We start from the raw sequence: 15,608 nt of genomic DNA, 5'->3' as shown, positions 1-15,608 counted from the left end.
GTTACTATTGAAGGTATCCAATGTTATATGCCATGTAACGATGCCACATTGGTTAATCTTGAAATGTGTATTGCTACTGTAAAACTCCGGGTCGGGGGAGAGGTCCTACCTCAAGTGGAGGAGTTTAAGTATCTCGGGGTCTTGTTCACGAGTGAGGGCAGGAGGGATCGGGAGATCGACAGGAGGATTGGTTCGGCGTCTGCAGTGATGCGGACGCTGAGCCGATCTGTCGTGGTGAAGAGGGAGCTGAGCCAGAAAGCCAGGCTCTCGATTTACCGGTCGATCTACGTCCCAATCCTCACCTATGGTCATGAGCTTTGGGTAATGACCGAAAGAACGAGATCGCGGATACAAACGGCCGAAATGAGTTTCCTCCGTAGGGTGGCCGGGCTCAGCCTTAGAGATGGGGTGAGGAGCTCGGACATTCGGGAGGGACTCGGAGTAGAACCGCTGCTCCTCCGGATCGAAAGGAGTCAGTTGAGGTGGTTTGGGCATCTGGCCAGGATGCCTCCTGGACGCCTCCCTGGGGAGGTGTTTCGGGCATGTCCTGCTGGCAGGAGGCCCCCGGGTCGACCCAGGACACGTTGGAGAGGTTACATCTCCAATCTGGTCCGGGAGCGCCTTGGGGTCCTGCCGGAGGAGCTGGTGGAGGTGGCCGGGGAGAGGACGGTCTGGAGCTCCCTAGTTGGGATGCTGCCCCCGCGACCCGGACCCGGATAAGCGGAGGAAGACGACGACGATGGCGACTGTAAAACACATAGCACCTAATTTATGTTTGTCAGATCATTGTAGTGTCTTCACGATGTTGCGCTGCCCACGCTTGTGCCTTTCTACCTGCCATTATTCATTAAATCTGTTTTTTGCCTGATGTGCCTTTTCTGCCTCCTGGTCCAGCTCCACCACACATGGGTCCACCACCGTCCACTGCATCATGACAGAATGATCTGACCATCCTGACCTTGTGGTGAATAACTGCCTGGAGGATTTTATTTATTTATATATTTTTTATGTTCACTGCAGCAGGAGTTTAGTGAGGGTTTCGGCACATCCTAGCTCTTTCCAGGTGGTTGAACCCATTCTCCTCTCCTCTACTGCCAACCCTGTCCTGGTTTTGCCATGCCGGCAGCAGAAGTCCTGGAGATTTGTGGAGTAGAGCCTTTGCACGCCAACATTCTCCGCAGGAGCAGATATGGAAACGAGAAAATAATCTATCCTGTAACTTAACCAAAGTTTCCTCCAAATTTATTATGTTTTTATTCTTTCTTTGACCAAATTAGTTGATTTAGAGCTCTTTTTCATTTACAACAACGATCTGGCCAAGAGGCAGCAGCAACAGACACATAGATAGCTTTACACCAAAAAAAACATCAAATAAAAACATACAAGATAAACATTAAACAGACAGACATAAAGACAAAGTACTGGTCCCAGATGTCATGTTATATATATATTGTATACAATATTGTAGGAAAAAGCAAGAGAACGTCTCACCTAGAGGAAACTCCTCCAGGCTTGGGTTATTTGTGGAGGTAAACATGGCCTGTATTTGATATGGTACCTTCTAGAGTCCTGGAACCCCCCAAGGCGCTTTACAACACAATCAGTCATTCACCCATTCACACACACATTCACACACTGGTGGGGATGAGCTACGATGTAGCCACAGCTGACCTGGGGCGCACTGACAGAGGCGAGGCTGCCGAGCACTGGCGCCACCGGTCCCTCCGACCACCACCAGCAGGCAACGCGGGTTAAGTGTCTTGCCCAAGGACACAACGACAGCGACAGACTGAGTGGGGCTCGAACCTGCAACCTTCCGATTACGGGGCGAGCTCTTAACTCCTGTGCAACATCAACTTTGCAAGTCAGAAGTAGAGTGAAGTTTTCTAAGCAAAATCTCTGAAAAGGAACAGTAGATATTTCAGGGGTTCAGAACCTTTCTAGATGCCTTTCATCTACAACGTATAGAATGTGTGTGAGTTATGTTTGTTGGTACAGATGTGAAATCAACTCATGTAAAATGATCGTGAAACCGTGATTATTTCTCAGACAATAATCGTTCCACCAAAATTCATAATCATTTACAACCCGACTCAGGCAAGGGCCACCAACCCCGCCACCCCACCCCCGACCCCATGGCAGTTCCAGATAATCTGAGTGTTGGATTTCAGTAGCCATCTTTGATGCTGGTCTCTGAGCCGTGTGCCTAGAACACAGCGTTAGTGGAAACTGTGGAGCACTCAGAGATGCACTTGGACACCTGACTCATTCTCCTTCCTGCTCACAGACATCTGCCTCATTTCCTCTAGCTTCCTCTTGTGTCAACTCATGTCGCCACTCTGATTTGCCAGATTAGAATATTGCTCATTAAGCTAACAAAACTATGTTTTCTGTTTAAACATGGGCCCTAACACACATCTTTGATTCCAGTCTGTGAAAATAACCCAAGTTCTTGGGGCTTTTTAGCATGCTCTGTTCTAACTGTGGTTTGAAGCCATAGGCTAGCAAACATTTAGCGTTACTGCCTTTTGAAGTGTGTGAACGCCCTAAATGTAACTTAGGTAAGCTTCGCCTCTCATTAAAATGCCCATGCAACAGCATGCTGTAAAATGTGTCCTCCACTTGTTTGTTTCTACAGATTTGTGTTTAACACTGTGTGTTCTGCATCCATCTGAACAAACAAGTCCCATCTCCACCTGGCCACCAGCAACTAATAACTGTCAGGGAGCCACCACCACCTCCTACACTACTCCCCGGGAACCAGAGAGAGCTGAGGATGGAGATGTTAAAGGCAGATGATCCACTTGGAGCCTCCTGGTGTCAGATCCAGGCCTCCTGCTGGCCACTCTTCTGGCCACTATTTTTAGTCTTGAGTCCAACATGCCAGAGTGAGTCAGAGCCTTAGCCTGAGTCAGGGTCAGAGAGTTGGGGCCAGAGTCAGAGTTGAAGAAACACTCCTCGATGCCAGGTAACTTTATCGACAACAATGAAGCAGTCCTGCAAGCTAAGGCTACTTGCAATAACCACATGGGCTATCAAACATAGCATGATGACGTGCAGACTAAAAACGTATAACATTACAGCAACAGGGCTGCCAACTCTCACCCATAGAGCTCCGGACGTCACGTGACTCTCAGAGAGTAGACGCCATGTTGGCAGGCAACAAAGGTAAACAAAATGAACGGGATCAGCTTGGATTTTACTTCGTCGGAGTTTACTTCACACTTTAAAACCGAAGAAATCGTTTTATATAGTCAGAAATTAAATAGACTAAACATCTCTGACCCTTACCGTGACCCTGGGATACTTTTTAAAAACGCCAGAAGCTGTCGGAGCGGACTTCTTAACGGACCTGGCCGGGGAACGCCTTGGGATTCCCCCGGAAGAGCTGGCCCAGGTGGCTGGGGAGAGGGAAGTCTGGGCCTCTCGACGCTACTGTCCTGCAACCCGACTCCGGATAAGCGGATGAAAATGGATGGATGGATGGACAAATAACAGATTTACATGTAAGAAGTTTAAATAGAGTGCTGTGCTGTTTGAATGTATAAACTGAACACCAAGAGAAATCACTAGTTTGATTGTTTTCCGTGAATAAAATAAATATGTCAGGCAGGAGCGTCTCAGGATCTGTCTGAGATCTGTCTCGGTGAGACAGATAATAGCAATCCAAAGTGCTTTTTATGTGTGATCTGACAACTGATCAACCATTGCTTAAAAATTAAATACAGCTTAGCCGGTTAGTTGCTGTGATCATAAAACACGTAAACGGCAGCACGCAGAAACAAGAGGCAACGTTTTACGTGACGTTTACTTGTTGCTATGAGTAATAAGACAGAAAAAGCCACGCCAAAATAAGTTTAGGAAGCCCACTAAGAATCGTAATAAAAGCATTTAAAATAAATACCATACACAGTTGAGGAAACGTTGGTTTAAGTACCTGATATGAAGCGGTCGCTGCATAAGCGAAAACCTTTACTCTCGGGATCCCACAGCTTCATTTTAGCCCGGTCACTAGCGCGTTTTATTACAATGATCCAACGTTTGCGGCGTTCCGGATCTTGGGGAATCCTGTAGACGGCTCATTCCTTATGTCGTCCGCGTCTGTTCTGCATCCTGGGGCACAACAGGAATCTACCATCTTTCCTGTCTGATTGAGTTTTCTGACAATAACAAATAGTCCAGCTGCGCTTTCCAGATGTGCTTTTGATAATAATCAACTTCATAGCTTAACGCAAACCAAATTCTTTTACATCCAGAACTCAGCTCTCCTAGATACGGAAGTTCTGACTAACATCGCACACACATAGGTTCATACATCATATCTAGTTCCATGCATCACATTAAATGAGGGGGCGGGGGGGTGAACTGTCATGGTCTGCGTCTGCGTCTCCCTCATGTGTCTCCTTGTGTTCTCCATCCCCCTCTAGGATCCCCTTATGTGTCTTCTTGTGTTCCTCGTGTGTCCCCTTGTCTGCAGCCCCTCCAGGTTCTCCCCCCAGGTATCCCCCCCAGGTCCTGTGCTCCCGTTGGTCTCCCCTAGTCACCCCTCTGTAGTTTTTCTATAGGTTCAGCTTTTCATTTAATTGCTCTCTCTTTAGTGTTTCTTTCCCCACCGGTTTTTTAGTTCTCCTCCCTCCTTAGATCATTAGTTATTTATCTTGCTCTTCTAGTCTTTAGGTTTTGTTTTTATTCTTAGGTCATGTTATTTTCCCCTCCTCAGCTCACTTTCCTCTCCCTGATTAGTTAATTGATGTCACCAGGTTTCTCTCCCCACACACCTGCAGCTCATCTCCCACTCATCCTGCCCCGGTGTATTTAACCCTGTCTGTGTCACAGTGTGGTGTTGGTTCATTGTACGTGTCAGCGTTGTTTTGTCCTCCCCCCTCTCAGGTCGCTAGGATTTTTGGCTTCTGCCCTACCAGGTTTTAGTTGGCTCTGCCCTACTAGGAAATGTTGGCTTTGTGCCCCATTTAGTTTTCTTGGACTCATCATCTTAATAGAGATGTCTAATTTTACATCCTCTCCTGCTCCGAGACGTTCTGGGTATCTGCATTTTGGGTCCTACTCCTCCTCCTCCAACCCTCATCGTGACAGCATGAGGCAACTCATGGCTCACCAGAAATAACCTAAACAAAAAGGTCCGAGACTGGCAAGCAATGTGCCAACCCGATGTTAAAATAGGACCTCACAACACGTGAAAAAACACCCGTCCCAAGGAACTTGCAGTTACTAGTTCACGTCAGCAAGGGGCAGAGTCGTGCAACACGGCGTGCATAAAACAACAAAACAAACCAAAACAACTAACCAAGCAACAAAAAACCATAATCCGTGTAAAGAAAATTTAAAATAAACACAAAAAGTGATTTACATCACCTAGGAGTAACAGGAGAAGTTGTGGGAAAAGAACTGTAGCAAAACTTGTAATCCAATGAAATCAAAAAGAATCAACCCATCTGGGAAAAAGGGTGAGCTTGTCAGCATCCTCAAGCTCATATCAAAAAATAATAATATCATAGACTCTATGTGTTCGCTCTCATTATGCCAGAAACTTTCACCTCTAGTGACTTCTTAATTTAATCTCTTCGCGTCTAACACTGGAGTTAACTAGCAACGAAACCAGTCCAAATTGGAAAAATAAAATTTCAACTCCACATAGATCTAGGCCCTGTCCACACGTAGCCGGGGATCTGCCAAAACGTAGATATTTTTCTACGTTTTGGCCTGTCATCCACACGAAAACGGAGTTTTTTCACACGAAAACGGATCTTTTTAAAAACTCCGGCCAAAGTGAAGATCTGCGTTTTCTCCGTTTTGGGTGTCTGCGTGTGGACAGACAAAACCGGAGTTTTAAGGTCCGCAACGTCACTTTCCGCGACAAAAAAATGCTGACATCACGTGTGCGACCCGTGTTTACACTAGCCGACAGCATGGATGCCCTCAGAGCTGCGCTCGCTTTATCAATAGTCCAAGCGCTTTCTGCTTGTTTGTTTTTGCAAGAGGAATTACTGCTGCTTGCGGAAGACCACAGACGAAGGACGAGGTTAAGAAGGGGGGAAGTACTGCCGCCTACAGGTCTGGCATGTCCTTAACAACGTATTTATCCGGGTACGTGTGGACAGAGTTTGTTTTTTTAACGAGGTGGTGTGGATGCAAGTTTTTGGAGGGGCGGATATTCGTTTTTTATAAAAAACCCGCTACGTGTGGACTAGGCCTCAGTACGGTAAGGTTGCTTCAGAGCACATCAACAATATGCAATGTCACTCAACAACGCTGCTCAAATAATGTGTAAAAGTTGTCAACAGGAGATAAATGCTGCTAAATTAAAGCTCCATAAGTGAACTCGGACAACAGAATTATCTAAGGAAAATCAAACTCATCTGGCTCAGATTTAGGGTCAGAGTCGAAGTTCACACTGAAAGCATCACCAGCACGGAGTGAGCAATTTTTACCAAAAAGTGTTCAATATTTCAAGTAAAACAATGAATTACAGAGATTGTTGCTGCTGCATCACCAGGAGTGTAGCAATCTGGATCATGTTAGTGAAAATGCCAGAACACAGCCTGACTGCGCTGTTTTTCTCTAGCATGCTCGTATGTTCATGTTTCACATGCATTTAGCAAACCAAAAGGCTTCATAACAAGCAGCCGCAGCAGAGCATCATAAATTCATGTTTGAAGTCACAGGAGAGCGGCTGCCTTCCAGGAGACGAGCCTGTTTACTCCCAGACCTCAGCTTGATTACTATTCAGAGGCAGCCTCACAATGCTTATTCACTGTGGAAATGTGACCTACATTTTGTCAGGGAAGCTTCGCTTTTGAAGTTTGAAATTAGACCGGGGGAACTTTCATTCTTCCTTTTAGAGGAAAGCGCCTTTTCAAACACTCGATTCTAAATATCAAAGCTTTTGAAGACTCAATTAGCCACATCTCTGCTGCTGTCATAACACTGCTCTAGTCTTAGAATTAATGGAGGGTAGAAGGGTCCCTGGTAAACAGGCAGACACAGTCGCTGAGCAGTTTCTTTTTACTTTAGCGTTGCACATCTGTGAATAACATATCATGAAAACATACAGCAAATCCTGGAGAGGAAGCACAACTCCTCTTCCTCTGGGTCAGTTGGAGCCAGCGCTTTGGGCTGTGTTAATACATCTTATGATGAGCAGATCTGATAGGTAAGTTCAAATTATGTCTGAATGACGGGTTCAGACCGATCACAAACTTCACCACAGCTACTGGTGAGGGCGTTGGCGCATGAATCAGTGGACAATAATTACCTCCTAATGTTTATTAAAACTCGTGAATGAATTAATATCCTACGAAGCTCATCAATGGTATGAAATGTCACTGTGTGTGTGTGGGGGGGGGGGGGGCACTCGCAGCAGTTTGGACTATTCTAATAACACACTCTACATGATTTAACTTTTCCCAGCTTCCTCTCCTCGGCCGTGAGGAAGTGTGTGTCCCACCCACGCTCCTATCATGATGAAATCGCATCATGTTTCATTTGTCTCTCCCCTGAATGGTCATTTAAATTACAGCTGGAGGCAGACTGTACGTGGCGGAAGAATAATATCATATAACCTGAAGTTTGAACAAATCTACTCATAATTTTTCTCCTGAACTCAGCTCAAGGCTACTTTAGTTTCTCCTGCTTTGACAGGAAGTGAGTTTCATCAACCTGCAACAGCACACTGCAACCCCCCACCCCCATGCATGTGATGAAGATGATGCTCTTCATCACAGCAACCTGCTCTTAACCCGGAATGAACCAGAGCAAGCTTCAAACATCCCCTCGGAGTGCATGTACAGCCAACATGGTGACATCACTTTATTCTGAGCACACAGAGGGGGGGGGGCTCAGACCAAAGTCTGATGGCTTACTATCTGCTGCTCTCCAGAGGTTACAGCGTTGTATTACAGCTCGAGTTGTTGATCTCATGGTTCACTATAAGAGCTGCATGGCATTACCTTGTAGCATAAAGGTTGCAGGTTCAAATCCCAGTTCCCCTTGCATGTGTGGATGTGTGTTCAGATAAAGAGAAAGACTCCTGCATTGTGGATCTCTGACTCCTCTATGAGCTGCCTGATGTGTTGAGAAGGACTTCAGCAGCATGAATGAATGAATGAATGAATGTTGTAGCAGTAGCACAAGCACTTCCATCACCGTACACAGCACATGCCCAAAAAGCTATTGCACCTCCCAGACATGTTGGTGTCTGACCCAGGCTTGAACAACAAGCATCAGAACCATTCTGTGAGCAGTCTGCATCAAGTACTTTCAATGATCATTTTAATCATAAGACCTAGACTTATTATGTAGGTGAGTTGCATTTGAAGTGCCTTGAGACGACTCTTGTCGTGACTTGGCACTATATAAATAAACTTGAACTGAATGTTCTCGTTTCAAGAGTGGATCCAATGTTTTATGTGTTTAAAGGACGATTAACGTTGTTTATTAGGAGCTTTATTGAAGCAAGTGCGATGGAAATCAAATGTGTATGGGTGAAATGTGGGACAGGTTTCTAGTCGGTAAATCAATCTGACAGTGATGAACAGAGACGGATGGCAACTGAACTCTGAAGAAGACATAAGCTGTCGAAACGTTTGTTCTGTCTGTTTGCACCTATTAAAGTACTCCGAACCAGTTTGCTCCAGCCATTCTTTCTCCTCTACATTTGATGTCCCACTGGATGACACGCGACGTGCTCTTCTATTACTAGTAGAGATGGGTGGCAACGTTTGTTCTTAGAAACTTTAGAAACCTACTTCAACAACATAGACATAACTCAGCTTCCAAACGGTTTTATCTGAGACGAACTACAGAAAACTCATTTTAAAGAAAAGACAGAGAAGGTAAACAATTGGCTGAATGAAAGTGAACCGTTTTTAAAACAACAACCAAAGTTTTATTCTTTAAAAGTCAGACCTGGACACGAAGCTGAAGTAGGCTTCAGATTCAGGAAATGGCTAAAGGGAAGTAACACCCATTTTCTCTCCACTCCAGCTGTGTTGATTCACCCTTAGCCAGCTTCAACTCCAAAACACTTGAAGTCCTTGACGCCATCGCACCTGAAAAGGTCAAACTCATTTCAGGCAAACAGAAAGCTCCATGGAGGTTCACGAGATCTGTTACTAATCAAAAGCGAGAATGCAGAAAAGCAGAGCGGCGATTCAGGAAAAGTAATCTACCAGATCACTGTCAGACCTTCAGAATGCAGCGGCGTACTTATAACGCAGAGATAAAATAGGCGAGAGAAGCATTTTTCTCAAAAGTCATCAATGACGGTATGAACAATTCTCATGTTCTGGTTGCTACTGTCGAGAGGCTAACTAATCTCCCAGCACAGTTCGCCTGGACTTCATATCTCAGACCAGATGTGATGAGTTTGCATCTTTCTTCAATGAAAACAATCACAAACATTAGATCAGCCCTTCATTCCTCTCCATCAGCGAACACAACCAGACCACTGACACAACCACACAGCAACAGCCTGGCCAGAATTCCAACTTTCACCCTGATTAGTACTAACACACTGAATGACATAGTACAGACCCTCAATTCCTGTTTTCTGGACAGCCTGCCTACAAACTTCTTTACAAATGTTTTTAGCTGCCTGACAGCTGAGGTGCTGGAAATAGTTAACTGCTCTTTAACATCGGGTCTTTTTCCTAAACCACTGAAAACTGCTGCTGTGAAACCTTTCTAAAGAGGAGGAACCTAGATCCCTCAGTGTTGAACAACTACCGACCGATCTTTAATATCCCTCTGATTGGAAAAATCATTAAAAGGTGGAAATGATCCAAATAAACAACTTTTTAGAGTCAAATAACATCATGGACGGTCTTCAGTCAGGTTTTAGACAGCACCACAGCACAGAGGCTGCACTGATCAAGGTACTGAACGACATTCATCTAAACACGGATTCAGGTAAAGCATCTGTCATGATGATGCTTGACCTCAGTGCAGCTTTTGAGACTGTCACCACAACATCCTTCTGGTCATGCTCACAAACTGGGTGGAACTATCGGGCACAGTGCTTGGCTGGTTCCAATCCTATCTCAAAGACAGTGGCTATGTTGTCTCTATTAGGGACTACCAATCAAAGTGCTTCAGTATGACATGTGGGGTCCCCTAAGGCTCAATTCTAGGACCACTAATCTTTAATCTATATATGCTGGCCCACACGGGAGGCAACAAACGACCGCGATCAGCGAAATTCGTCGCTGTTGCTTTTATTACCTGACACACGGGAGGCGACCCGCAGCAGAGGCCAGCGGCAAAGCCGTCTACGCGTTCTGTTCCATGGCGAAATCGAATCTTCCGTTATTTTTATTGGCTGTGTCAGGTTGGAGGAAATTAAGGTTATTTAAGCGGTTCAGAGTGAATAAAGCGGTAGATATGATGTTTCACAAGGTGCTGCTAGAGTTATGTGAAATCTTACTTCTGATTTTACTTTATAAAACAAAAGAGAATGGGTTCGTCCCATATTACAAACCAGGAGAGGGCTACTCTCTGTTTATCAGGACATGCTTCAATTTATCACACGGTTTGGACCTCACATTAAGATGAACACAGTCACAAAAGGAGAAACGGAGTCCATGTTTGCTCGGAGATGTGCGGAGCATCCTGTCCGCTCATTGGTCAGTGAATGAAACCTCCGTTGATTGGTCCTCGTCCGAGCGACAGCAATGAAAAGTTGAAAATATTTAAACTTTCTGGGATCGCGTCGCTGGGTCGCCTGTGCGCGACACGTGCACGAGCGCAAAATTTCACACGCACGTTTTTCGCGTTTCGCTTAGTAGGAGGGAGACCCGCGATTATCGCTTTGTCGCGCATGTCTCATTGAAAATGAATGGAGGAGAGGCGATGTCGCCTCCCGTGTGTCGAGCCCATCAATAATAACATGGCCTATCATAGCTATGCTGATGACACCCAGATATACCTAGCCCTATCACCGAGTGACTGTCGGCCACTGGACTCACTCTGTCAGTCCCTAAAGCAAGTAAACGAGTGGATGCAGGCAAACTTCCTTCAGCTAAACAAAGACAAGACTGAATTATTGTCTTTGGCAACAAGAAGGATAGAATGGATGTTATTGCTCAGCTGGACTCCAGGCAAATAAAGACATAAGAAGACCAAAACCCAGATTAGAAATCTTGGTGTTGTTGACTTTGACCTGAGCTTCTCGGGACATATTAAGGCTATAACTAAATTAGTGTTTTATCATCATCATCAGATATCAAGAGTCAGAGGTCTCATGTCCAGACCAGACTTAGAAAAACTCATTCATGCTTTTATTTCTAGTCGGCCATACTTTTGCAGTGGTCTCCTGACTGATCTTCCAAAAAAAAGCTGTGAAGCAACTGCAGCTTGTTCAGAATGCTGCTGCTGGAGTCTTAACAGGAACTAAGAGAACGGAGCACATCACTCTTGTTCTTAGATCCCTACACTGGTTACCAGTAAACTACAGAATAGATTTCAAAGTGCTCCTACTAGTTTATTAATCATTCAATGGTCTGGGACCAAAAACATGTCCAATCTCATTCCTGTATATAATAATAATAATAATAATAATAATACATTTTATTTCAAGCGCCTTTCAAAGCTCTCAAGGTCACTGTACAGGACAAAATATAACAAGCAAGCAATACAAACAACAAGAAATAAATGCTAAAAGTAATTCCCAAAGGTAGAGTCGGAGCAGTGCGATGGATAATAGACTAAAAAGAGTAGATGGATGGAGGACAGTTACAGTGAGTAAGCCAGGCGGAACATGTGAGTTTTGAGTTGAGACTTGAAGGTTGAGAAGGAGTTTATATTGCAGAGGTCGGGCGGTAGAGTGTTCCAGAGTTTTGGAGCTGAGTGGCTGAAAGCTCTGGCTCCCATAGTACAGAGACGAGTGCGAGGAACGGACAGGGAAGGTGAAGATGATGATCGGAGAGAGCGAGTGGGAGTGACAATGTGGAGGAGATTAGAAAGATATGGGGGAGCGAGATTATGGATGCAGTGGCGGAGCTTGATTGTGCAGCATGTGCGGCCGAACAGGGCGGCAGTCTGCAGGGGGCGGCATTTAATTTCCTTTTTTCTTTTTTTTTTTTTTTCTTTTTTTTTCTAAAATTTTTTTTTAGCATCAACCAATACATAAACAAAACATAGAAATTGCATGTTCTTAATAATTGTGATGATAATAATAATATTTCTGTAATAAAAGCACAACAAAGTGTAACCCATATTAACTACTCCCTGTCACATGACCCACGTCAGCTGATGTGAGGTCCCTCTCCTGATTGGCTCCTTCCAAGTCGCGGCAACCATGAAAGCTGCTCCTGCTGTGGCTGTAAGCTTGTTGCTTGTAGAACGGCGTTGGAAAACAAAGCGTTTTTCTCCCCTCAATTTATTTATACTCTCATTTTACCTCAGCGGTAAGTGTTCTTAACATCTAACAATAACACCCTTTTACTTGTCAGTGACCAGTCGATTGTTTTCGCTATAAAAAATTACCTTGTTCGGTGGAGTTCCCACCGCGAGCAGAACTCCAGTTCAAAAACGCTGTTTTTGAAATACTTTTATTTACTTAAGCACTTTAGTGGGCTTAACTTGAAACCAAGAGCTATCAAATGATTATTGTTATGTGTTGCCTTGAATTCGGCTATGCTGTCTGTCAGACAGTTGTTTTCCTTTATTGTTGTTTTTATATTTGTTTGTAGCATAGATTGAGCTACGTAGCCAAGATGATTAATCATTCACAGGGGGATCTCGCACAGGGCGCCATTTAGGCCAGCTCCGCCTCTGTATGGATGGCTTTAAAGGCATGAAGAAGTATCTTGTAGTCAATTCTGTATTTGACAGGGAGCCAGTGAAGTTGTTGCAGGACAGGGGTGATGTGATCAAAAGTGGAGGTCTTGGTGATTATCCGGGCAGCTGAGTTTTGGACTAACTGTAACTTGTTGAGTGATTTGTTCACACCCAATAGGGCTCTGAGATCCCTTGGAAACAATCGGCTGGTAGAACCTCGGGCCAGAACAAAACATGGCGGAGATGCATTTAGTTACTATGCTGCTCACATATGGAATCAGCTTCCCCTTGACCTCAGATGTGCCCCAACTCTAGTGTTGTTTAAATTAAAAATAAAAACCCTAATGTACTCATCAGCATTTCAACAGCATTGTTTCTTATATTGTGTTATCTCCTTCAACCTGCATTGTAACTGTAATTCTATCTGTGTGTATTTTAATTTGTGTTTTTATCTTGTTTTCATATAATGTCCTGATAACTGTAAAGCACATTGAATAGCCAGTGTTTGAAATGTGATCTATAAAATAAAGCTGCCTTGCCTACTCTGGCTCTTACTACTCTTTTTTTTTTTTTTTTTTTTGTATCTGGCCCACACTGGAACTGGTCCTGTGCAAAAACTACAACACCCACACTCTTCAAGCCTGTACTAAACTATTCTAGGCTAATAGCAGATTATATAAAACATGGTTTGTGATTTATGAAACTTCAGTAAAGCCAGATTCATGCCTGTTTTCTGCATCTATTCAATTCAAGTTTATTTATAAAGCGGCAACATGACAAGAGTCACTTCAAGGCACTTCATATAATAAAGCATTCCAATACAGGTAAAGCATTAAGCCAATCAGAAAAAATATTCCTATACAGGTGCTGGCCAGTAAATTAGAATATCATCAAAAGGTTGAAAATATTTCAGTAATTCCGTTCAAAACGTGAAACTTGTACATTATATTCATGCAATGCACACAGACCAATGTATTTCCGATGTTTATTACGTTTAATTTTGATATTTATAGGTGACAACCAATGAAAACATCAAATCTGGTATCTCAGAAAATTAGAATATTCTAAAGGCCAATGAAAAAATGTTTGTTTCTCTAATGTTGGCCAACTGAAAAGAATGAACATGAAAAGAATGTGCATGTATAGCACTCAATACTTAGTCGGGGCTCCTTTTGCCTCAATAACTGCAGTAATGCGGCGTGGCATGGACTCGATCAGTCTGTGGCACTGCTCAGGTGTTATGAGAGCCCAGGTTGCTCTGATAGTCGTCTTCAGCTCCTCTGCATTGTTGGGTCTAGCGTATTGCATCCTCCGCTTCACAATACCCCATAGATTTTCTATGGGGTTAAGGTCAGGCGAGTTTGCTGGCCAATCAAGGACAGGGATACCATGGTCCTTGAACCAGGTGCTGGTGGTTTTGGCACTGTGTGCAGGTGCCAAGTCCTGTTGAAAGGTGAAGTCTGCATCCCCATAAAGTTGGTCAGCAGCAGGAAGCATGAAGTGCTCTAAAACTTCCTGGTAGACGGCTGCATTGACCCTGGACCTCAGGAAACAGAGTGGGCCAACACCGGCAGATGACATGGCACCCCACACCATCACTGACGGTGGAAACTTTACACTGGACCTCATGCAACGTGGATTCTGTGCTTCTCCGCTCTTCCTCCAGACTCTGGGTCCTTGATTTCCAAAGGAAATGCAGAACTTGCTTTCATCAGAAAACATAACTTTGGACCACTCAGCATCAGTCCAGTCCTTTTTGTCCTTGGCCCAGGCGAGACGCTTCTTGCTCTGTTTCATGTTCAAGAGTGGCTTGACACACGGAATGCGACACCTGAATCCCATGTCTTTCATGAGTCTCCTCGTGGTGGTTCTTGAAGCGCTGACTCCAGCTGCAGTCCACTCTTTGTGGATCTCCCCCACATTTTTGAATGGGTTTGTCGTCACAATTCTCTGCAGGGTGCGGTTATCCCTAGAGCTTGTACACTTTTTTCTACCACATTTTTTCCGTCCCTTCGCCTGTCTGTTAATGTGCTTGGACACAGAGCTCTGCGAACAGCCAGCTTCTTTAGCAATCACCTTTTGTGTCTTGCCCTCCTTGTGCAAGGTGTCAATGATTGTCTTTTGGACAGCTGTTAAGTCAGAAGTCTTCCCCATGATTGTGGTGCCTTCAAAACAAGACTGAGGGACCTTTTAAAGGCCTTTGCAGGTGTTTTGAGTAAATCAGCTGATTAGAGTGGCAGCAGGTGTCTTCTATATTCAGCCTTTTCAGAATATTCTAATTTTTTGAGATACCAAATTTGGAGTTTTCATTAGTTGTCACTTATGAATATCAAATTTAAATGTAATGAACATTGGAAATACATTGGTCTGTGTGCATTGCATGAATATAATGTACAAGTTTCACGTTTTGAATGGAATTACTGAAATATTTTCAACCTTTTGATGATATTCTAATTTACTGGCCAGCACCTGTATAAGGAACCCAGTAAATTGCATCAAGTCACTGACTTAACTTAAACCACACTAAAACTGTCACGTTGAGAGGACTGTTTGGACCCAAAATAAAGATATCCAGGATGACACGAGGCAGGAGTTGATAAAAAGAAACTCCTTTTATTGTAGGATGAGTCCAAAAATAAAATAAATCCAAAAGGCAGGGAGCCAAAATCCAAAAATCAGGAAATGATCAGGAGATCCAAAAACACCAGAGGAACGGGCAGACTAACAGAAATAAATCACGCTGACAAACAATAATGAACCAACAAGACAATGAGAAACAGGCAGGGCTTTATAGACTGGGACATAATGGGAGG

Source organism: Nothobranchius furzeri, chromosome 3 (assembly GCF_043380555.1).
Source record: "Nothobranchius furzeri strain GRZ-AD chromosome 3, NfurGRZ-RIMD1, whole genome shotgun sequence".
NCBI classification, from domain to species: domain Eukaryota; kingdom Metazoa; phylum Chordata; class Actinopteri; order Cyprinodontiformes; family Nothobranchiidae; genus Nothobranchius; species Nothobranchius furzeri.
Note: the sequence above shows the minus strand (reverse complement) of the source record.